The sequence below is a fragment of the Carettochelys insculpta genome, chromosome 11 (genome assembly GCF_033958435.1).
Source record: "Carettochelys insculpta isolate YL-2023 chromosome 11, ASM3395843v1, whole genome shotgun sequence".
NCBI classification, from domain to species: domain Eukaryota; kingdom Metazoa; phylum Chordata; order Testudines; family Carettochelyidae; genus Carettochelys; species Carettochelys insculpta.
The window spans coordinates 4,346,633-4,371,824 of NC_134147.1; the positions used below are offsets into that span (position 1 = coordinate 4,346,633).

General features: G+C 47.1%; 1 long non-coding RNA gene across 1 annotated transcript; it reads right to left on the reverse strand.

The window, feature by feature from the left end:
• Positions 1 to 995: 995 nt before the first annotated feature.
• On the reverse strand, positions 996 to 25,192 carry LOC142019338 (uncharacterized). The gene is made up of 3 exons (XR_012647038.1): positions 25,162 to 25,192; positions 1,960 to 2,044; positions 996 to 1,049 (listed from the first exon to the last, which is right to left on the reverse strand). It is a non-coding gene; the product is annotated as an uncharacterized LOC142019338 (long non-coding RNA).

Sequence of the window (25,192 nt, forward strand, 5' to 3'; positions counted from 1 at the left end):
AAAGAGGCTGATGAACTTTCTCTTATATTCAAATTCAACACATTAACACGTGGTGTGAACCAGGATGGGAGTTTTCTGTGTCTTTATAGGGGCTCTTTCGCATACTTGGTTTAATCTAATTCTTGACTTCCCCCCCACAAACCTTCTGCCCTTCTACTCTCTGATTTGATACCCTTGATACTTTTTTTCTGATTTGTCAACCTTGATTACTGTTTTTGGTTCTCTGTGCCTTAAATATTGAGTCTGTTCTGGTCTGGCTATGGTCTGAAGCAGTGGGTCTGTCCCACGAAAACTCACCTAATAAATTATTTTGTTAGTCTTTGAAGTGCTACTTGACTGCTTTTTGTTTTGATAAGTAACTACCCAGTGGCTGAACAGTATTATGCAATTTAGTGTTCCGTTATACAACTAGACTTGCTTACTTAGAATATAAGAACAGTCATACTGGGTCAGACCAAAGGTCCATCTAGCCCAGTTTCCTGTATTCTGTGGCCAATGCCAGAAGCCCCAGATGGAGTGAACAGAACAGGGAACCATCAAGTGATCCCTCTCCTGTCATCCATTTCCAGCCTCTGACAAACAGAGGCTAGAGACACCATTGATGGACCTAACCTCCATAAATTTATCTAGTTCTTTTTTGTATCCTGTTAAAGTCCTGGTCTTCACAACCTCCTCTGGCCAGGACTTCTGTGTGAAGAAAAACTTCCTCTTCTTAATTTTAAACCGGCTACCCTCTATGATTTTATAGACCTCTATCAAATGCCACCTTAGTCTCCACTTTTCCAAGCTGAAAAGTCCCATTCTTTTTAATCTCTCTTCATATGGGATCCATTCCAAATCCCTAATCATTGAAGAATTGTAGAACTCCCAGTCATGAGTCTGGTTGGGCCATGCTTTTAAAACACACACACTTCATTAACTTACCTAAGGTCAGCCCTGACACGGGAGCCAGAACACTTTCCCCTCGGGCAAGAAGATAAGGAACCACGAAACAAAGAAGGTCTCGTTCTGGTCTCAGACTCCACCAAAGCGAATATGGAGTGACTCCACTAAAGACAATAGTGTTAGAAGTGTAAATACAATGCAAGCAAGAGGAGAAATGGGTCCAATATTTTAAGGGAGATATTTGGCTCTAAAGGACCTGTACACCCCAAATACACCACCTGTTTCTTATGGACCATATGGGCTTAGGCAGTACTGTGGCTCATGTTCCACCAAACCATTAAAAGACACAACCTGTTTTCAGTACTTCCCATTGGTGGCACACATGGGTGTGTGAAGCCAGCAGTACAGCATGACTAGGATCCTTTAACATCAGGGAAGTTAGATGAAAGCTGGTGAGAATATGCCTAATTATAGCAGCACTGCTACTCTCATGCCCAGCGCTGTGTGTGAAGATTTGTATCTCAACGTGGTGTTGTCTGCTGCTGATAGCAAGGGCTTGGGTATCATGACTCATGGAATACATTTATAGATTCTAAGGCCAAAAGAAACTAGTGTGACCATCTAGTCCGCCCCCCTGCATAATAGAGGCCTTAAATTGTTCCAGTGGTTAATCGGTTTAAACTCCACCCTTCATTTCTGGTCCAAATTTATCTCGCTTCAACTTCTAACTTTCTGTTGATAAAAATGTAAATAACAGAAAGCCAAGGACCTAGCCTTATGGAACCCTTCTAGAAACATATTTGTTCACTTATTTCCAGTTCCATTTCCTTTTACTTTTGGGGATCTTGTAGCCCATTTTAATGAATTTAACATCCAGTGTGTTTACTTATATCTCTCTAGCTTTTTAATAAAAATGTCATGCACTCTGAAATGTCATGCACTACAGAAGTCTAAGTGGATTATTTCAAATACCATTATCTTTTACCAACCAAATTTGTAATTTATTTAAAAAAGGTATCTCAATATCTTTTTCCCTTATGTGTTGTAGCAATTACGAATGACTTGGAGACCTACCCTTGATTGACAGAGTAAAGCTTTCCTGAATCCATCAGCAATGCTCTCACAGATGGGGTCCCCTTGTTTTTTGGTCCTGCATAAACTGAAATAATTTCAGATTACTAATTTATAATACAGTAACAGTCAAAGAGGATAGAAATGGTGAGCCCTCATGGCAAGGAAAATTCAAGATTAGACTACAAAGGGGATACAGGACAGGATGGTATATCCACTACAGTTCCAAACAGTGCCTTTTCTGTTAAAAAAATAAAGACAAAGAGAGAGAGAGAGAGAGAGAGAGAGAGAGGCACCCCACACCCTGCCAGCCAATCCCATGGCTGGGGCTGTTGAGGTACCGGTACTCAGTACCAACAAGTACCAGTACAAAAAAGCACTGGTTCCAAGAAGACTAGGGAGAATGGGCCAGACCAATACCTACTGAGAGTCTACTCATTTCAATACACAAATTCAACCAAGGGCTATGCTTGGACAGGAACATTTACCTTGTCAAATATATCACCAGCATCAAACCAATACATACGTTTCATTAGAAATAGTGCAGCTATTTGTCCAGTGTAAATGCACAGTTTTGCTCTTTGCTAAGGCTAAGAACATTTTATGTCTCCACTGTCCATCTAGCAATGCATCCCCATTGGGTAATTAGAAAATCTATCCTTAGAATGCATACCATTTTTTTTTAATCCCAACAAATAGTGCTGAGTCCATGACATGGGTCAATCAGAGCTGCCACTGGGAGTTCTCTAACTGGTCAAACAGGCAAGTTCAACCTTCTTTTTAAAGTCAATAAACTTTATCCTAACTGATCAGCAAAATGAACTGAGGCCAAGGTAGCAGTGAGTGAGCCATGGACTCTGGGGTTTTACCCTAAACATCCTAGGTTACATGGAGCCATGCAGAACTGCCTCGCAAGGTGCCTTTGCCACACAATGGCAGATTTTAATGTGCCGTGGACCTGAAGCATGGAATCGAATTCAGATTTTCCGAAGTGTTCTGAATCTGGGGCTCCTTTTCCAAGAGTTCAGACAGGGAGCCAGTATTCACTGATTCACAGACATCTGCAGAGAGATGGGAAAGGAAAGCACAAAACAAACTATACCACAGATTAATGGGGGTTTTCCTCAGCCTTAGTCATTTTTAAATTTGCTGAATAGTGACTGCATTTTAATGAAACCCAGTACGTGTGATGTAACAAATCTACAGGTTTCCAGAGTTTCAGGTATATCGCTGAGCTACAATGCAGCGATGCAGCACGTCACAAGGACAGAATGCTGGTCCACAGGGCACTGACGTTTGAGTGAAGAATCTTCTTTAGTTGTTAGCAGTTCCTGGCGTACACACACACATGCAACTGAAAAATTCTGATTCTGTCCAGCAGCATGCTGTGGTGAGCACGCACACATCCCAACACAGTCTTTAAACAAAAGGTCCATTGAAGGAATCCCACAATCACACTAAACAAACTGATCAAAGCGAGGAAAGGAACAATGATGTGTGCGGTTGCTTAGCAGAGAAGAATATTAGGGAGGGGTGGTGGGGGTTACAGCAGTGGTTCTCAACCTTTCCAGTCTACTGCACCCTAACTCGGATTTCTCTTGAGGGCCCCAAGTGTCACCTCACTTGAAAAATACTTGTTTACAAAATCAGCATAAAAATACAAGTGTCACAATGTACTCTCACTGTGAAGGGATGGAGTGAGCCCAAAGGCCCCCTGCAGGAGACCTCAGGGCTCTGCCACACCCATCCCGAAATGGAGCAGTGGAAAGGTCCTCCCAGCAGGGTAGAGTGGCCGCATGGGCAGCAACCAATCAGGGCAGAGGAGGGCCATATAAAAAGAAGTGGCAGACCAAAGCAAGGGCACACTGCCATGAGTTGTTCGGCTATGCTACTAGGAGCTGGGAGGAGATGGAATGGAGGCCCAGTTGCCTGAAGGAACTACAACTCAACAACAGCAAAGCGGCGGGGAGGCAGGGAAACCAGAGGCTTCAGGCTGGCTGCTTCTACTGGGCAAAGACTGAGCCTGAAGAAGAACTAGAGATGAAGCCCCGTACCAGGGCTGAGATTATATAAAGACAGAGCCACAGGTGGTGCTAGAAAAACCGCCTGGAAACCACTAAAAGGGGGTCACCCCAGGACACGGAACACAGACACACACAGCCAGAGGTGGTGCTCACGAGGGGTGTGTTTTGGCCCTGTCACAACAATATAATTATAAATAACTTGGAATATAAATATTATACTTACATTTCAGTGGCTAGTAAAACAGTGTAAACAAGTCATTGTATGAAAGTTTTGTTCGTATTGACTTCACTAGTGTTTTTATGCATCCTGTTGTAAAACTAGGCAAATACCTAGATGAGCTGAGGTGCCCCTTGGAAGATCATGGGGTACCCGCAGAGGTATGTGCACCCCGGGCTGCAGTCATGCTCACCCCTTTGACAGGACCAAATGTGTGTGAGTGGAGATGTGACTTGGCTCGTTGGGTTGCAGGCCACTCACTCACATTTGGTCTGCCCAGATCACTATTGTCAGGATGCCTGGGCTAAATCTGAGTGGTGCTGGGACCCCTGAGGTCACCCGGCACTGTGGGGCAGAGTCACAGGAGCTCCCACACCACCGTTTGAAAAGATCTGGCCACCCAATTTTGGATCCCACCCCACTGGTTGAGAAACCCAAGGTTAGAGCTGGCCAGGACTACTGACTTGATTGTGAGGGCAGGTGAACTGAAATCTGAGTCACGCAACTTGAGCCAGGGAAAAGAAGACAGAAATAATCTATTATTCCTGGAAACAAGGGGCAGGCACCTTCCTTCTGCCAAGGTACACTCCCGACCAGAGCCTATTAACTGCAGATTCCTTTCCCTGCTCCTCCTTCCATTGTCAGGGCAACACTCACCGCCATTGACGTCAAAGCTGCCTTTTGTTCATTGCACAGTATTTCCCTTCTGCTGGCTTGTTGGGCTGAGGCACAGAGACAGCTGCACAGCAAGCGCTCATTTGGGCTGTATTTTCAAACATGTCCCAGTGTTTGGGAGGAAAGTCTCTTTCCTACCCCAAGAATTTCAGGATTTCCAAATGAAAATTCAGTGTCTCCTGCATGAATAAATGATCTCCCAACCCTTCTTTGCAGCATTAATCATACCCTCCCCCAACACTCCTCAATTTTTGCCTTGTGTCTTATCTGGTGTTCATTCATCTGAAAGTATTCAGATGGCAAAATCTGCAGGGTATTAATAAGCTCTCCTTCCCAGCATGTGACCTTCAGGGGATACTAAGCGAGAAACCTTGCTTGGCTGCAGAGACAATGTTGCATTTGGAGACAGATGCCTGTGTGTGCTAGTGCACCCCATAGTGATTCCAGAGAAGTACGGGAGGAAGGACAGTAGGTGGTATTATGACACCTTTCCAACTCCCTCACCTTTGAGCAGCCAGGGCCAAATTGGTTTAGAAGATGTGGCAGACCATATGCAGCAAGCTTCAAGAGCCTGATGGAAGGCAAATATACTGGGAGCTGGGCCCATCCCTCTTTGTTCCCCACCTAGGCTCAGACAGTGCAGCCCAGAAGCCAGGGCAAGCATCTGGGACTCATTAAGAATCAGCCTGCCACAAAAAAGGCTAATCAGACATGTGTTGCCAGTTAAGGCCTTCTGGCTCACTATAAAACATTGCCTTGCAGGCAGAGAAGGGGAAGGAGAAGAGAAGCAGACGAGGAAGAGAGGCCAGAGGACTGAGGTTTTGGAAAAGAGAAGTGGCTCAACCAAGTACAAGGGGGACGATGCTAGAGGGAAGCAGTGGGAGAAGTGGCCTGGGGAGAGGCTGCTGTGTTTGGGGCAGGGAAAAAGCCCCATCAGCTCCCTCCCATCTAGAGTCCCTGGGCTGTAGCTCAGAGTAGTGGGCGGCCCTGGGCTTCCCCACACCTTTCCTTTGGAGAGCCACCCGAGTGAAAGGATGGAGCACAGGACCATTTGAGGAGTCTTGCCCCATACTTGTGGCTTACCAATGATGAGAGTGGCTTGGTAAGTGGACACCCTCACCTCTTGAAAGATCCAAGGTGGTAGAATGGCCACTGTGAGTCTCTGAGGCACATAATAAAATTTACCAGGCAATGCAGAACCCCTACAGGGCTCACAAGGGTCTTGTCACAGAGACTAAACCTAACAGGACTGTTGCGCTGCTCAGGGTCATGGCCAAGCACATTGTGGTTCACTTTTCCTCTTTGCTGCTCCTATACTCACCCTCTCCTGTGGAATGTTTCCTCTATGAAGGGAATAGGCTGATCTGACTACGCCAACTCTCAATATTCTCAGATCCTGCCTTAACTAGGGCACTTGGGAGGGCGCTAGGGTGACCACATTGCCCTCTGACAAATACGGCACACTGGCCTCAGGGGATGTGGGGGCCACTGTTCCATGGCAGCCTCCTCTGCAATGGTGGCAGCTGCTCCACACTGAGGCACCAGGGATAGGAGGTCTGCAGCCTCCTGATGAGGGGGAGTGGAGGAGAGGGCTCCTCAACCTCCCAGCAGGGGGGCACCAGGGAATGAAGAGGCTGCCCCATGGCAGAGCTCACCAGCAGTGGGGGCTGCCTCTGACGGGTGCCAGGGAATGGGGCAGCTGACCAGCGGAGGAGCTGCCTGGCAGCAGAGGCTGACACCTGGAGACACTGGGTGCCAGGGAACAGGAGCCCCAAAAAATATAGGACAATGAACCCATTTTCTTAAAAAAAATCAGGACACCTGTGAAACAGCTTAAATAAAGGACTGCCCTGGGAAAAATGGGACAGATGGTCATCTTCCAGGGAGCCCAGGATTTGGCCCTCTAAGTTTGGGTTACCAAATAAAGCTGTAGACAGACACACTTGACAGGCTGGGTTTTCCATCCCACATCACTTCTAGCTTTTGCCTTTAAACACCCAACTGTGCGGACAAGGGAATATGGCTCACAAAGGAATCAGAGTCACAGCCACCTGTAGGGACTGACAGGATAACCAGCTGTGGAACACTCTCTCAATCTGCAACGCTTACAGTTGCTGGCAGTTGGAATTAGAACCTACCTACAGTTTGAATTCCTGACTTTTACAGCAGTGCCCTGGGCACTTGCTGAAGTATCTCCTGACAGGGAATTGCTTCCCCTGTGGCTACTTCATTCTCAGGTGTCCTGCAACAACTCTTCTACTCTTGAAGTGGGATACAAGGCTCTGGTTCCATTCTCCAAATAGAGGAGACAGTAAGACACGGGTTGGGGGTGTCCTTCTTGGGAGTCTGAAGTTAATTTATGGCTTCATAGAGAATGAGTCCCCAGAGCAGGGCTACATAGGTCTGAATGCTTCTGTGAAGACCCTGCTTTACTTTATGAAACCATAACTGGATGGAATGCAGGACATGGGGTCAGTGCTGCTAGTGAGTGGAGTTTTGGAGCTATTAGTTGCAACCAGCTCAGAGAAGAATACCCTGCTGCTGGCTGACAAATAGCCCTTTCCTGCATCCTCTCTGCAGGCAGCACAGCAGAACACCATAACCTCACTCTAGGCCAAGATCTACTCCAATTCCCCATAATGTGTAATCTATAAATTAAGCTAGGACTGCCAGTACCTGAACTCACAGCATGGTCACCACACTTGCACATAGAGAAAGCTGAACTTCCAGGAAAACTCAAGCAGCAAAACACAATTATGCAGGACACTACTTATTACCTGGATAATATGACAAACTCTTTCCTCACGAACATACTCCTCTGAGGTTGGAAGAAAAAATACTCAGTGGAGACTTGGTGTATAGTGTTCCTGCCTGCTCCTGTTCTTCAGCCAACATACAAGCAAACTCTCAAAATAAAAAAACACTAAACTAAAATAAAAAGCAGTCAGGCATGTTGCTTATTCTCAGCTCCTTGCTTATCTCAGAACATTGGAAGGATCTGAAGGACTGAATGTACTGACTCCTGCGCTATTAAGTTAGACTTCAACACATTGTAAAGGAGGGACCATTTTGCCAACTCTTTTACAATGAATTCAGAGACTGGAAGAACTGAACTAATCTGAGCCCTGGCTTCACGGTGAAAAATTTACGAGAACACCCATGCTATGGCTATGGTGACAGTTGTTGGGAAATCTGCCACAGTCTCTGCTATGGCAGCAATAGTGAGGCCAGATCTACACAACAAAAGAAAGCCATCTTAAGAGATACAGCTCTAGCATAGCTGGAGCTGATGCGCCTTACGTTGAATTTCCAGCATGGCTCCAGTAGGGACTTGCTAAATCGAACACTGGAAGATCAACCTCCAGAGCGTTGATCTTCCTATAAGTATAGACATATGCTTAGAGCACTATGCGTTAGAGATTTTCATATGTTTTATATATTCCAAGGCAAGAATGGATGATTGCCTTCATCTAATCCAATGGCTCCCAACCTATTCAGTACCGCGGCACACTTCAATGAGACAAACAAGTCCATGGCACAGCCACTTTTTTCAGCTGAATCGATTGCTCATAAACATCACACTTACTTACATTTACTGTGGTTATGGTCTTACTAGAGTGCATACAACAAGCTAAACAAGGATCAAATGGGATGCTGAGTAACTGAGTACTCACAGTGGAGGGGAGGGGCAGAAAGCTGCTCCAGGGATCAGGCTCCCCTCCCGCCAGCCCATTGGCACTAGAACGTAGCATTTAAATCATGTCCCAGCTCCAAAAGGCTCCTGTCCTTCTTCCCTCCATCCTTGCTACAATGGGGGGCTGGAGGCAGGCTCCCCGCAAACCCGTTCAGGCTAGAAAGCATTTCAGCTGCCCCCTGGTGCAAACGTGCTCCTGCAGGGTCAGCACTTCCCCTCACGGTGCCACCGCAAGGGAAAATTGATGAAATTTCACGGTGCGCTTGGACGGTTCGCATGGCACATCAGTTGCAAAGCTCTGATCTAATCTGGCCCTGGATTGCCCAGGCTGTAGAATGCACACGCGCACGCACACACACGTAATTCCTAGAGCATATCTTTCAGGAAAAAAACATCCACTCTTGTTTTGAAAAAATTGTCAGTATTGGAGAATCTACCAGAAACCTTGGTAAATGGTTTCAACAGCTAATTACTCTCAATGTTAAAATATATATGCCTTATTTCCAGACTGAATTTGCCAGGCTTCTCAAAGTAGGTCTGGATAATATGATGGAAAAAGCAGCAGGGGCCTGCCTGTACTAGCATTCCCATTGGTGGAAGCTAGCGTAAATAACACCTGTAGGCTGCCAACAGGTTCTTTCTGCAACACAAAGCCATCCCACAGCCAGGCCTAGGTGTTTTTCTCTGCAACCGTAAGGGCTTGAAATATCGTCTTAGCTATCTAATACAAAAAGAAAGCTGAAAAACTCAGCTAATCACATGAATCCAGGAGCTCGGGCTTTAAGGGAAAATAACACTAAAGAGTGACTAACTCCAACAGGCACTATGGCTCACTGCTTCAGTGATGTTCTGTGTAAGTGCTAGGTATTTGCAGAAGCTATATTGACAGAGGCAGAGTTGTAGGAAGGAACTCTTTCTCCAGTCTCACTCGTAATGGTGTATCAGGATTATACAGGATGGTGACTTTCTCTGCCAAAGCATGTGCCTTTGTCTGCATTTTCATTTTGGGGTCTGGAAAGGGCGATTTCCTAGTAAAAATTATAACAGAAAAATTTCAGCGAGCTCTTGTTGTTTCCAATAGATCGTCCAACCATCTTTATTGTCTTCCACACATGAGATCAATGAACCAGTCTGTGGTGACCTGGCTGCAGCAAGACTGGTTCTCCACTTCAAATCAAGGGGGACAAATAGGAGGATTTTAACGGAACCCGCTGCGATGCCTCTTCTGGTTCAAAAGCCCAGCTGCCTTTACTTCTCTGTCCCTGTGGTGCTTGCACTGGGTATCTGGCTGCAGAGATATAAGGAAACAACTGCTCCTGCGAGAGGATGTGAGTCAAGGAACTTGCTCTGTTCTTGGGGGAAGTGTGACTCAGTGCGCGTGTAGCTTTATTCTCCAAGGCCTCGCAGGAGGTGATAAGATTGTGTAATCCCGAAGACAGCTCACTGAACATCTCGATTCTGCTGTCCCTCCTGGGGGAGGAGCACCATGTGTTAGCTGATTTCTCAGAACGAACTACCACAGCTCCTGGTGAGCTCATCAAGGGGGAGGCAGGATGCTGTGAGAAGAGCGAGGTGCAGCAGAAGCACTGAATTTATCAACAGCTCTGCAACCATTTGGCAGGAGCCTCTTGTTTAGTCTATGTGCTCCTCCTGCGAGGTGCAGCGGGGACACCAGTGCAAAGGCTGGAGTGAGACACAGGCAGAAGGGAAGAGAGGAGAGAGACTGCTGAGGGGCAGAGGAGAAGAGGGGAAGAGAGGGCGTGAAAGGCTATTCAAGGACGCAAAGACAGGGAGCAAAGGACATGCGGGGGAAGGAGGGGAACTGGGATGTGGGGAGCATGGAAGGGGGTTGGTGGAAGAAGAGAATGTTGTAGGAGCTCTGGTGGAAAGCAGGAAGGGGATGAGGAGAAAGCGGAAGAGCAGGAGGTGGGAATAAAGAGCAGTACAGGGATTTGGAGCAGGAAGCTGTCTGCTGAGGATGGGCAGAGAAAGAGCAGGAAAGGAGCAGGCAGCTGCCTGAGGGATGGCCTTGTCATGGCAGGTGGGGGTCACAAGGCCCTGCACCCCGTCCACACTCAGAGGAGGTTCCCATTCGGCAGGGAGGACAGAAGGGTTATTGGTGACAGGGACACAGCGTCGAACAGACTTGTCAGCCCAGAAACCAGAAGCCGTCAGTACCATCCATGTTGGGGAGAGGGGCCCAGAGGGGGTCCCTGAGCTGGGGCCCTGACCCTCCTGCCTCCCTCTCCAGCCAGATGTGACTAACTGCCTTCCAACTGCCCAATTCCAATTCAAACCAGCCAGCCCCGCCACCTTTGTCCTGCTTCCTGGGGAAGAAAGGTGTCACCTGGTCGCTGAGGTCACGAAGGCCAGGGAGGGCCATTGCCTACATGTGAGAAGTCGTCACACCAAAACTCCCCTCACCACTGTGCACTGATGCTGTGCCTAGGGAAACTGAGGCACGACAGGGGAATAAAATCCTTACACGCCCCTCTTTGTCACAGGTCCCTTGTTGTTCTCAGCATAACCCCAAGCCGGGCCAGCTTAGGTTATTAGGTACTTCATGTCTTTTCACCACAAAAGTTGGCACCAGGAAGATTCCCCAGCACAGCAGGGTCCTGGCCTGTGACAGGTTTCTGGAGGCGACATTGCTACTGATCTTTACTATTAACTGGTGTAGGCAGCCCTCAGACCACGCCACAAGTTCAAAACTGGCAAGCCATATTTCTACCCTCACAATCAGTCCACCACGCTGACCTGCAAACAACTCTTCTCCGGGCCAAGAACCAGGCCTGGGGCGTCCCTGCCCCAGAAAGCTGACAAAGTGGAAAGAGAGTGGTTGTGAAAATGGCCAAGTGCTCACTGCCTCTGAATGTGGCAACAGACCTCTGCTGATGACAAAACAAGTGGGTTGCTGCTGTAACTGGGGGCTTTCCCAGCAACCATGCCAACTCTATCGCTAGCACTTGTATAAAGGCATCTTCTATTGTCTCTCTGTACCAGCTCATCTGTCTTACAAGTCACAGGAAAACCCACAACAGAGTGGGAGGGAGGAAAATCCAGAGGATATGGCATGGAAAATTACCTTTTAATTGTCAAGAGAGGCCTGTTTTGGTCTTGCCTGAGAGCTTAGCTTTGTTTTGCTTTGCTATGCAGTTTCCAAGGACTGATGTGCACAAATGGTTCTCTGCTCAAGCCATGGCAGTCTTGGGCTTCTGAAACCAGAGGAGACAAGTTCTAGCCCCACTTGCCTAGGTGTTCTGAGCGCTCATGATATGCTGTCGTAAGTCCTCGGCCTTAGGATCCTGTTACAGTATTTATGTCTCGACGTGGGAGCTGAAGCTTCAATGTCTGTCCTCTTTGGAAACACACTAACTCAGTATTGAGAGGAGGTGTGGATGTTAAACTGGCTCTTTGGTCTTCAGGTCAAATCCTCTTTCTGCCATAGGACTTCACTTTTTTAGGAACCTCTACATGGCTGTGGGGAGCAAACCTCCCAGCCTGGGGAGACAGGCTCAAGCCTCTGAGCTACAAACAGCAGCAGGGGATAGTTAACTGGACTGATGGCTCAGGCTAACCTCCTGGGGCTGAGGTCAGCTGGCCAGCCAGTGCTGCAATGTCCATGTTGGTATTTTTAGGATGGATCCGGCTGCTTGGCTCCCAGCTGCAGAGCAGACTTACCTCAGCTGCCTAGTTTCCCTACCCACCATTGCTCTATCTTACCTATTTGGCACGTGTTTGGGGCACAGTATGTGTCTATGGAGCACGGGGGCCAACCTAGGGGTACTCCACATGCTCCTCTAATAGCAGCCCAAATAAAAACTCTCTGCCTGGTATTTCTAAGATTCATTTCATGGTGGTATGGGAGGGGCTCTTCTCTCCTACGAAAGAGAATCCCATAGCAGAGTTTCAATCTCTGCCCTGTTCAAGTGATTTTCAGAATATCTATTGACAAAAAGACCAAAAAGAGGTAAAGTTTCTGATCCACTCGCCCCTGGACCCCGAGAAATAACTTACTCGTAACTCTCTAAAAGCAAGCAGTCCTGGAGCACCTTAAAGATGAACAATTTTTTTTATTAGGTCATGAGCTTTCGTGGGTAAGACCTCATCACCAAACAAATAAAATTGCTTGTCTTTAAGGTGCTCCAGGACTGCTTTTTTTTTTTTTTGTGAAGCGACAGACTAATAAGGCAACCCCTCTCACAACTCTGTAGTTATTCTTTGCTCCCCTGCATGAACACTGTCACTGGTTTGGTGGTGCTGTGTGCCTGTCTAGATAGCTGGCAGCAGAGCAAACAGAGGTCAGAGACTACTACTAAGCAATAAGGGGCAGCCACATATTGTTACCTCAGGGGAGAGACAAGAGCCTGGACCTACAGGGAAACCCTAGTTAGCATGTTATTTTGGACAGGCACTGTCATGCTGCTCCCACCTTCCCCTCCAGTCTCTTCCCAGGGTGATGTCATAAGAACATAAGAATGGCCATACTGGGTCAGACCAAAGGTCCATCCAGCCCAGCATCCCATCTGCCGACGGTGGCCAATGCCAGGTGCCCCAGAGAAGGAGAACAGAAGACAATGATCAAGTGATTTATCTCCTGCCATCCATCTCTTGCCCTTGTTCTGAAGGCTAGGGCACCATACTTTATCCCTGGCTAATAGCCATTTATGGACCTAACCTGCAAAAATTTATCAAGCTCTTTTTTAAACCCTAATAGAGTCCTGGCCTTCACAGCCTCCTCGGGCAAGGAGTTCCACAGGTTGACTGTGCGCTGTGTGAAGAAAAATTTCCTTTTATTAGTTTTGAACCTACTACCCATCAATTTCATTTGGTGTCCCCTAGTTCTTGTATTATGGGAAAAGGTAAATAATTTTTCTATATTCACTTTCTCCACACCATTCATGATTTTATATACCTCTATCATATCGCCCCTCAATCGCCTCTTTTCCAAACTGAAAAGTCCCAGTCTCTCTAGCCTCTCCCCATATGGGACCCGTTCCAAGCCCCTAATCATCTTAGTCGCCCTTTTCTGAACCTTTTCTAATGCCAATATATCTTTTTTGAGGTGAGGAGACCACATCTGCACGCAGTACTCAAGATGTGGGCGTACCATAGTTTTATATAGGGGAAGTATGATATCTTTTGTCTTATTATCGATCCCTTTTTTAATAATTCCTAACATCCTATTTGCCTTACTAACTGCCGCTGCACACTGCGTGGATGTCTTCAGAGAACTATCCACTATAACTCCAAGATCCCTTTCCTGATCTGTCGTAGCTAAATTTGACCCCATCATGTAGTACGTGTTATTTGGGTTATTTTTTCCAACATGCATTACCTTACACTTACCCACATTACATTTCATTTGCCATTTTGCTGCCCAATCACTCAGTTTGCTGAGATCTTTTTGTAGTTCTTCACAATCCCTTTTGGTTTTGACTGTCCTGAACAACTTGGTGTCATCTGCAAACTTGGCCACCTCACTGCTTAACTCATTTTCTAGATCATTGATGAACAAATTGAACAGGATCGGTCCCAGGACTGACCCCTGGGGAACACCACTAGTTACCCTCCTCCATTGTGAAAATTTACCATTTATTCCCACCCTTTGTTTTCTGTCTTTTAACCAATTCCCGATCCATGAAAGGATCTTTCCTCCTATCCCATGACCACCTAATTTACATAAAAGCCTTTGGTGTGGGACCGTGTCAAAGGCTTTCTGGAAATCTAGGTATATTATGTCCACTGGGTGCCCCTTGTCCGCATGTTTATTAACCCCTTCAAAGAATTCTAATAGATTAGTTAGACACGACTTCCCTCTGCAGAAACCATGCTGACTTTTGCCCAACAATTCGTGCTCTTCTACATGCCTTGCAATTTTATTCTTTACTAGTGTTTCTACTAATTTGCCTGGTACTGATGTTAAACTTATCGGTCTATAATTGCCAGGGTCTCCTCTAGAGCCTTTTTTAAATATTGGTGTTATATTGGCCGTCTTCCAGTCATTTGGTACCAAAGTGGATTTAAAGGATAGGTTACAAACCACTGTTAATAACTCCGCAATTTCACATTTGAGTTCTTTCAGAACCCTTGGGTGAATGCCGTCTGGTCCTGGAGACTTGTTACTATTCAGCTTATCAATTAACTCCAAAACCTCCTCTAATGTCACTTCAATCTGAGTGAGTTCCTCAGATTTGTCACCTAAAAAGGCTGGCTCAAATTTAGGAACCTCTGTAACATCCTCAGCCGTGAAGACTGAAGCAAAGAAATCATTTAATCGCTCCGCAATGGCACTGTCTTCCTTGATCGCTCCTTTTATATCTTTATCGTCCAAGGGCCCCACTGCTTTTTTAGCGGGCTTCCTGCTTCTAATGTATTTAAAAAACATCTGGACGAACCTGCCTCTGGAGCGGTGTACGGGACGGGTGGGTTTTTCTGAGTCAGCCGCGTTTTCTGTCAGTTTGACTCAGCTACCAGCACCTCTTCACCACACAGGATGTCGCAGCTCTTCTGCACTGCTCTGGTTTTCCCTTCGCAGCGATGATGGTTGGAACGCATCAAGTGGAAGGGTGTTTATTTGTCGGGTTACTGTTGGTTTTTTTCAAGCTGTTGCTGGGTCTGAGCCGGTTCCGGGAATCGAGGCAGCCAAACAGAGAAACGTGAAAGACTCTTCATCGCTACAAACGTCAGTGCTGTGCCACAGTCCCACACCGTGCACCCAAACCAAGTACTCGCTCAGCTCCAGAGGAGGCTGCGTGTGACAGGAGGGCTGATCTGAAGAACCACCCAAGCCTGGTCTGACACGGCAACTTCTTGGCTGCTCAGCGGAATCCAAGCACGGCTGCAAGGGCAGATGTTTGTGGCTGTCAGCATCATAATGCAAATGCCAAGGGCTGGGCCGTACACACACCCTAAAGCACAGGGAAGGGCAGACAGTTGGCTACTGCCCCAGCCCACAGACCTTGCTCTCTGTTAATGGGCCATACGGAGCGCAGAAGGAGAGGGGGAGTCTATGCAGCTAGCCCTCAAGAATCCATGTTCTGGTGAAAGTCTTCCAGAGCACAGGAATTGTTTGCATGGTGCAGCTTTACACCATCAGGTTTGGGACCACTGAGAGCACAGCCTTAACCTGAACATCTCCAAGTTCTCAAGTCAACAGCAGCAGGAGGTGAGGCATCAAGCACATAACATTAAATCCAGGTCAGGGTTTTCTCCCTCCTGAACGTGGACTTTCTCATCAACAAGTCCCAGAGAGGACGACAGGGCAATACCTCTGTCCTGGGCTCTTCTTCTGCAGATGAGTTACACCAAGGAAGGCAGCAATCAGAGTCTCCCCTGATCAGCCCTGCTTTTCTACCACAGCTAAGCAAGAGAGAGCATAGGCCATAGTTTGCCTGAGAGCAGGGGGTCTGCATTCATAAGAGTGAGAAGAGCCACTTTTTCCAGTTCAGTTACAAAATCAACCCTTCAAGAGCCACAGTGCACGTGAATACGAGACAGTCCTTAACAAACAATGTCAAACTGTGCTTTTTATCGCCCCTGCTTTAAGAACAGCTTATACACAATGATTTGTACCAGTTAGAAAGCTGTTACCCCACTCCAGCCTTTGCCCCACTCAGCCCCCAAATCTGCCCCCTATTCCCAAGCTTTACCTCTATCCTGCAAACCTGCCCCCATCACCAGAATTAACGCTTCTGAAATACAACCTTTCCCCCACACCCACAGGCTTAACCCCTCTGAGCCCTGACCTGCCCACAAGCTTAATTTGCCTCAGCACATACAGTTCTGCAGCGGCCCTGGCCACAGCCTCCCCCGCTGCTCCCCCTTCTCGGCACAGTTGTGTGGCTCCAGCAGGGGCAGGCTTGAGCACCCTCCCACCAGCTCTCCTGCCAGCTTAGACTTCCCCCCACGTGGGCCAGCTCCCTGCCCAGCTGGCTTTCTCTCCCAGGCTCCCTGCCGCAGCTGATAGCTGAGCAGCTCCGACTGCCACTGTTAAACAAAAAAGACTAAATTCAGTTGGCTCAACGGCAGGCAACTGAATTTAGATTTTTGTTTAAGCAGCGGCAGCCTCCGGAGTTACAAGAGGAGCCAGTGGCAGCAGCTCTTGGAGATGCAAGTGGCTCCTTAAAGAGCCTCAGGTTGCTGACCCCTGCCCTAGAGAAAATCTACCCTGCAACAGACCCTAGGCTTGGAAGTCTGGTAAGCCACACACTTCAGTGGGGCTCTCAAGTATGCAGATGGTACCAAGCTGAGAGCGGATGCAAGTGCTTTGCAGGATAGGGTCAGAATTCAAAAACATCTGGACAAACTGGACAAATGGTTTGAGACAAATAGGATGAAGTTTAGTATGTACAAATGCAAAGCACTGCACGTAGGCAGGAACAGTTTCACACATACGAAATGGGAAGGGACTCCCTAGGAAGGAGTACTGCAGAAAGGGATCTAGGGCTGTGTCTACACATGCCCCAAACTTCGAAATGGTTATGCAAATGGCCATTTCGAAGTTTACTAATGAAGTGCTGGGAATAATGAGCTCATGGAAATAAGGGGACTTCGAAGTAGGTGGAATCCTTTCGAAAAGGAGCCCCGTCGGGACGCGCCGTGCGGCGGCGAGGCACATCAATTTCGAAGCACTTCGGCCGCCCGCATGTTAATGAAGCGCTAAATATGCATTTCAGCGCTTCATTAGTAAACTTCGAAATGGCCATTTGCGTGGCCATTTCGAAGTTTGGGGCACGTGTAGACGTAGCCTAGGGGTCCTAGTGGACCACAGGCTGAATATGAACCAACAGTGTGACACTGCTGCAAAAAACCACAAACTTGATTCTGGGATGCATTAACATGAGTATTGTGAGCAAGACATGAGAAGTCTTTCTTCTACTCTACTCTGCCCTGATAAGGCCTCAACTGGAGTAATGTGTCCAGTTCTGGGCCCCACAGTTTAGGAAAGATGCGGAGAAAGTGGAGAGGGTCCAGAGACAAACAATTAAAATGCTTAAAGGTCTAGAAAACCTGACCTATGAGAGAAGACTTAAAGAACTGGGTTTGTTTAGTTTGGAAAAGAAAAGGCCGAGAGGGGACATGAAAGCAGCTTTCAAGTATCTAAAAGGGTGTTATAAGGAGGAGGGAGAAAAATCATTCTCCTTGGCTTCTGAGGATAGGACAATAAGCAATGGGTTTAAACAGCAGCAAGGAAGGTTTAGATTGGACATTACAAAAAATTTCCTTAACTGTCAGGGTGGTTAATTACTGGAATAAATTGCTTAGGGCGGTAGTACAATCTCCATCATTTCAAAATAGTTTGGATAAATATCTGACAGGTATATCAAGACAAAAAGCAGTCAAGTAGCACTTTAAAGACTAGCAAAATAGTTTATTAGGTGAGCTTTCGTGGGACAGACCCACTTCTTCAGACCATAGCCAGACCAGACCAGAACAGATGTTCTGGTCTGGCTATGGTCTGAAGAAGTGGGTCTGACCCACGAAAGCTCACCTAATAAACTATTCTGCTAGTCTTTAAAGTGCTACTTGACTGCTTTTTGTTTTGGTAGTGTATAGACTAGCACGGCTTTCTCTCTGTTACTATTCAACAGGTATGAGATATATGGTTTTTGGTCTTGCCATGAGGACAGGGTCCGGACTTGGTGACCTCTTGAGGTACCTTCTAGTTCTAGTATTCTCTGATTTGCTCTGGCTTTCCTGTCCTTGGCTCTTGGGAAGGCTTGCCTTTGACTGAAGGTCAAAGAGAGCCTACAAATTTTTGTGTATGTAATCTGTCTCCAGGTTTTGTACTGCCTTTCCATCTTTGTAGTATCTGAGTGCCAAATTCTCCTGTCCATTGGGACCTGCTGCAGATTCTCTGCTTCTGGGAAGCATGTCCTCATATCCCAACTACTTAAGGTGCTCTTGCCAGACTCTGATTCAGGGTCTAAGGAATCTCTTGCTCTAGCTTTCGTTTCCGCACCGAGCACTCTATTTAACATTTTCTCTGCCACTGCCCTGTACTGAAGCAACAAACCTTTTTTTTGGTATGATACCATTCTGTACTTTCCTTTCCTAATGTTTCCATCTTTCTGCTTTGTCAGTGGTCTTCATGCTTTTTTAATTTGCAGATCCCTAAAAGAATGCAGTTCATTCCCCTTTGGGCATCTTAGACGTAATCAGCAGAGCCCCAGGAGTCCAGGGACCACATGTAGAAAACCACTGCGCTATGTCATTTTCTCCTGCCTTCAAGTTTTCCCTGGCTGCTTTTCTTGATTGTGCAGCTGCTACATAATAGTCACATAGGGAAATTCTTTTTTCCTAGACCTAGTTGGACTCTTCACAGCCATTAGACTCATAGCACACCAGAGGCAGAGCGTGGGACCAGACTGCAGATCGTCTACATGGCTGTACAATGAGACCACTGGGACATCCTGGAAAGAGAAAGCTCTCCTATCCCTGACTCTGAGCTGAGCAGCCTCCCAGTGTCAGAGAGCATTTCACAAGTGGCATAGTAACAATCTGTAGTTGTCCGGTGCTTCCCCTCCAAGAAACTTCCAGGCATTAATAAACCCTCACTGTCCCCCGTCACAATTCCCTGGTTTACAAATGGGGAAATTGAGGCACAGGGCGATGCTATGATTTGCCCACGACTTCACAGCAAGTCTGTGGCACAGTCAGGAAATGAAGCCCAGATCACTTGACTCACATGGCCATCCGGCTATCTGCGGGCTGAATTCAGACCCAAAGGAGTGGAGGTAAAGTCACTGAATTCAGTGGAGTTTACATGCAGTCATTCACACCAGTCTAGACCCAAAGGAGTGGAGGTAAAGTCACTGAATTCAGTGGAGTTTACATGCAGTCATTCACACCAGTCTGGATCAGGCCCTAACAGCTTGGTATGAAGTAACATCAATGTCTTTTGTGGCCTCAAGTAGCGTTAACATTTGAATACCCGCTTTCCGATATCCCCAGGGTGCGGTCACAATAAAACTCTCTGCCACAGGAGGAGTCTGCCTCCTGAGCTAGTCACATGGGAATCGTCCCTGGCTTCAGCTGTTCGGTTTTGCAAGGCACCCTCTCTCCACAAATGAGCTGAGTCCATGCCGTATTACAGTCTCAATATGCTAATTGCTCCCAAATTCCAGGCTGATGGGAGAGAGCCGTGGGCAGTGTGCAAGGACCTGGGAACCCAGCTAAAAGGTCTCTTTTGATGCACAGTTTTAGACACATGTTAGGGAGGGGGACGGATTCAGAGCAGCTTGAGGGGGCTTTTTTGTGCAAGCAGTTCCTGACAGCATAGAACGCTCAGAATCTCGATTACTTCCAGGAACAATGAGCTAAACTCAGCTGCTCTTCCCAGCACCAGCTGAGGGGGCGGCAGGCAATCGAACATGCTGTTGTTCTTGGAAGGCAGAGGAAAATAAGGCGTTGCACAAGCACTCTTTCCCTGCCAGCTCAGCAGCTCCCTGCTGGAAAGCAGAGCTTGTTCTTTTTCTCAAAAGAACATCCTGGAAATTTTAAGCAGTTGAGAAACAGAAAGAAGCTGAATTCTCCAAACCACCACAGGTTAGATCACTGTGTGTGTGTGATCATCGTCCCCTCTGGCCCCATGTGGCCTGTTCGGCTGCAGTGTGACCTACCGTATTTTTTAACCTTTTGCCAGAAATAAACAAAGTCCTTCCAATGACGTCCACTTTATGGAAGCCCTTGTGGGTGATCTGATCAACATGCAGGACAAATCCAAAAGCTGACTGGTACAATAATCCTGCCCTGCTAGTCCCCAGTGCATGTGTCCATAGGAAGGGGCAATAATCTGCTTCACAGGTGACGTACGCTGAAGGTTGGTCTATGCTAGACCTTACAGTCGACTGCAGATAGGCCATTCTAGCTACGGCCACTGCGTAGTTAGAATTGACACATCTGTAGTCGACTGTAAAATCTGTCCTCAACGAGGGAGGTCGATGGGAGCATTTCTCCCGTTGACCTCCCTTACTCCTCATGACAGCAGAGGTACAGGGCATTGACTGCAGATCCCAGAGAGATCGAGTTCACGTGTCTTTACCAGATGCGCAAAATCAAACTCTGGAACAGGTCAATCTCCCAGTAAGTATAGACTTACCCTGAAAATGACTCAGAACAAGGGACTGCCCATGGAGCCACGCAGGTCAGAGATGGAGAGCAGAGCTTCGCATCGAGTGAGAGACACACAAAGGGGAAATAAAAATAGGACTGAGTCTCCTTCACTCTTCCCAGAGCTGGCTATGACTCACAGACGGGTGGTAATGAGTCAAGACAAAAGGGAGCTCTGCTGGAGGGGTTGGTGACTGAGCCCCTTGCCTGGATGAGGCATTACATAATCTTTCACCTTAAAGCTCTGGTTCAACCTCAGCCTTGGCTGGCAGTGACTGCAGGTCATTAGCTGACGTGAACAGAGTTGGTGGGTCTCAACTGGGTTCCAGGAAACTTCAGCAAAGAAGCCAATGGTTGAACGGTCTGTACAGCATCCCGGTCCTACACATGATTACCTGGTCAGGGCCAAGACAAGTTGGGAGGTGGAGGAGAAGCTTACACTACTGTTCTCTAAGATGTATGGTTGCTAATGAACTGATAAGCTGGAAGTCTTCAGGTTCCAGAGCTCTTGGTCCGTCACAAGTGCTAGTCATGTAAAACGCTTCCTTAGCTCCCATGGTGCAGGATATAAATAAGTCTGATCATGAGGCTTCTATAAAATTCTCTGCACTGCCAGGCCCCAGTGCCTCAGGTTTCACAACTTGAGATGACTGTGTTATTATTACCTTTAACTGGCCTCAGCATTGCTCTCTTGCAAAGGGGGAAGCACCAGAAACAGCACCATCTCCAGCAAAGTGAGCAATGCCAAGCCAGCAGCAAAACACCCAGCTAGGTTTGCAGGTCAATGAACATTTTGAACTTACCCAGATTACGATTTCAGAGACCTCAGACACCACCTGCTACCCAAAAGCTTTTAATAGCTGCCTCGCCTTAGAAATTTCTATTTCTTTGCCATGCCTTAGAAATTTCTGTTCCTTAATGAGGCATTTTTCAGCATTGTCAACTTAAAACTGGAATCAGCAACTGAAGATGTTAGAAGAGGCTTTTTGCAGCCAATCAGATGGCTATCATCCAGCTATCAGACCAAATCTGCACCTGGTACAAATGCTGAGGAAGGACAGTTGAGGCTCTGTCCCACTACCCTTAATTAGAGATGGGCCCAAGCAACAAAATTTTAATCTACGCAAGGATCTCAGGCACACCCCTACAACCAGGGATTTAGGGTTTCAGTCTGGGCTCATATTTATATTTATAGTTACTGTACTGTAACTAAGGCACTAAAAATAGAGAGGTTTCTGAGCATTCAATCAAGAACCTGTTCCTAGAATCGCAGAGAGTTGAAATGAAAGCTGAGGAATTCATGGGTATCTGCCTCATGGAAGGAGAAGGAAGTTCCCAGCAATTTAAACAGCAAAAGCATTCTGGTCAGCTAAATGTATTTCAGCCTGCACTAGATATAGCTACACCACGGCCCAAAGATCTAGAATTTCTTGAAACACTTGTGCGCAATCATAACAGTATACCCAAGAGGGCTGCGGTTAATGCACAAGGGGTTACCGAGCAGTCTAATTCCAAGAGGACTAACTATACTTGGCAAGCTTTCAATCAGTTTGAAGAACACTGATCCCCTCCAGGCTCAGAGGCTGTGGCCACTTTGTCCCGTAACTCCTTCCAGGTTTACAGGAACGCTTTCGGGACAGAGTGTACTGTAAATTGGCAGGCACAGCATGTCCTTTGAATGTTATGTCATGGTCAGCCATATTTCTGAGTATTTATAGCTACCACTTAGGCTATCCTCATCTGAGTGAGTCTCCTGAAATCCTAGGCCCTCTAGATAATGATGCAGTTTCAATGCACTGATTTTCATTTCTTTTCCTAAACCTCTAAGTAACTGCAATGATGACAGACCCACTAGTAACTCACACGGAGGTCCCTAGGCCTCACTGAGGACTGGAAAAAGCATAGCTGGACCCAGTCTGGCTCACTTGTATGCTAGCATTGTTAAAACAGAGGCTAATTTGTGAAGGATGTGTTGAACGTTGACTTGAGGAAATTTTTGCATATGGGCCTGATTTGCATTATGCAACACTCTGCTTTCATTTGTGAATATATAATTAGATATTTCGCATCTTTTCTGCCTCACTACTGGAGGATGAAGCAGAGTGAGGTTTTCATGTAAGAGAACAGGGAGGGGGAGGACTGTGCTTAGAAACCATATTTAGCGCAAGGTCATTCAATCCAAATGCAGTGTATATGCTTCAGAGGGCACCACGCAAGAAGCAAGAATTCTGGAGCAGCACACTTAACCCACTGATCTGGAGCTCTAAAACCTGGCTTAGCTGCTCTCAGGAATTACACAGAGCTCTGTTCCCAGCAGCACCCACCTCCTTCCAGGAGCTGCACCCAGAACCCGTCCAATTCCTGTTCTCCAAATAGGAGAGGCTATTCCAGAAGGAAACACTTCGTGCCAACCCATCTGAAAAAATATTAAGCTGAAGAGAAAGAGAGAAACACTTAACAGCCTTATTGGAGATTCATACAGCAGGGGTGGCATAGTGTGCTGTCAGGGGCTTATTAGCACAAGTTTGGGATGACTGCATGACTCACAAACATCAAAGAGAATGAGTTACTCAAATAATCCCAAACGAATGCTGAGATAACCTTTATCCCAATCTACCACGCTATGCGTATACACCCTACTTTACAGCTCGTCTAGTTTAGAAATATTTGAGAGATATTTTTGTTAAACTGCTCTTAACCCCCTCTCCAAGTAAAGTCAAGTGGTTTCAGTCCACCATGGACAATTGCAGAACGCTTGGAGATAGAAGAAACGGATGTCAGAAACCAGTAAAAACACCTGTTGTGTGTATGTTGGTGGTACTCTTCCCGTATCTGTATTGGTACAGTTCCTTGGCATGAACAACAGCTGGAAAACATAGAAGTCGTCTCCGGATGGCATGTGGGGGCAGAGAGTGGTCAGCTGACAATTATGAAGGTCCTGCAAAATTAGGTTGAAATGCCCAGTCCTCCTTATCTCACCCATCAGCATTTCCATCTATTGGTCATCAGTGATTGACTGGCAAGGAGTCACTTGTAGGGCACCAGAACAAATCTGACCTGAGTTTATGCTGACATTTAATGACTACCCAGTGACCTCTCTGAAAGGAGTTCGTCTTAGCCCTAAAGGAAAGTCCAGCTTAAAAAGCTCCTTTTGTCCCAAGTGGCCAAACAAGCTTTGAAGAAGCTCAATGGGCCTGTTTGCCTTCCACCGCATTGTTCAATGAAATTGTTCAATGAAAGCCAAACAAACACTTCGAAAAGAAACCCCAGCAATCTCCACAGGAATCTCCAGCCACGTTCTTGTGGATGGAAGCCAGCAGTACAAAAGTGCCCCAGTCACGTCCTTGTCAGCACACTCAGTAGAGAGTCAGAGGACTGAATGGATGTAGAAGATCAGTGGTTCTCATTCAAGGGCACATGTACCTCTGCGGGTACACAGAGGTCCCCCCCCAGCATAATTAAATTCATCTAGATATTTGTCCACTTTTGTAACAGGCTATGTAAAAATGGCCAGTAAAGTGAGTACACACAATTTCTGACACATGATGACTTGTTTTATACTACTCTAGAAGCCATACCCCAGAGATGGGCAATAATTTTTGATGGGGCCACTCCAAGATAGTGGTAAGTGGTCAATGGCCGCACTTTTCAATGGAGGAGGTGCGGAGTCTGCAATGGAGGTTGGGTGCAGAAAGGAACTTGGGTTAGGAAACTGGGGTGTGAGGCTTAGGTGCAGGAGTGGACTCTGACCTGGGGAAGAGGGCTAATGGAGGATGCAGAGGGTTGAGGTGTGGGCTCTGCTTGGGAAGCGCTTTACCCTAGCCAGCTCCCAGTGGGACCCTCAGGCAGGCAACCTGTCAGCCATGTGCTGTACACTGCTCAAAGCAGCAAGCTGCAGGGGATTTGTGCCTCTCTGCACAGCAAGCCATGAAGAGGGACTCTGCAAGCTGCTCATGCTCACAAGCATGGCCCAAGCAGCTCCCATCAGTTGGTTTCTGGCCAATGGGGGGTGCAAGGATTGTGACGTGGAGTCATCATGCAGAGATGCATCGGCTGGCCCCAGAATCAGCCAGAGGGGTAGGGTTTGAGTGGCATGGGGGAGCCTGCCTGAGGATGTCAGTGGGTTGCAGGACACCGGTGGCCCAGAGGGTTGTGGCCAACTGGATCTGAAGCTTTAGCAGGCTGGATCCAGCCTGTGGGCCATATTTTGCATGGCTCTGCCACACACTGAAATATAAGTCAGCAATTTTCCCTTAGCCATGCAGCTGTGACTTTCGTATTTTTATGTTTGATTTTGTAAGCAAGTCAGTTTTATGGAAGGTGAAACGTGGGGTACATGAGGCAAATCAAATTCCTAGAAGGGGTCCAGCAGTCTGGAAAGATTGAGAGCCACTGGCTTGGAGAAGGTTCCAGAAGGTTCTGGGCACCTCGGCAACGTGGTAAAGAGAAGCCTGGGCTTTTATTGCTCAGGCTGTACTTACTTTGTGGTGACGGACAGAGGGCTGCAGTCTC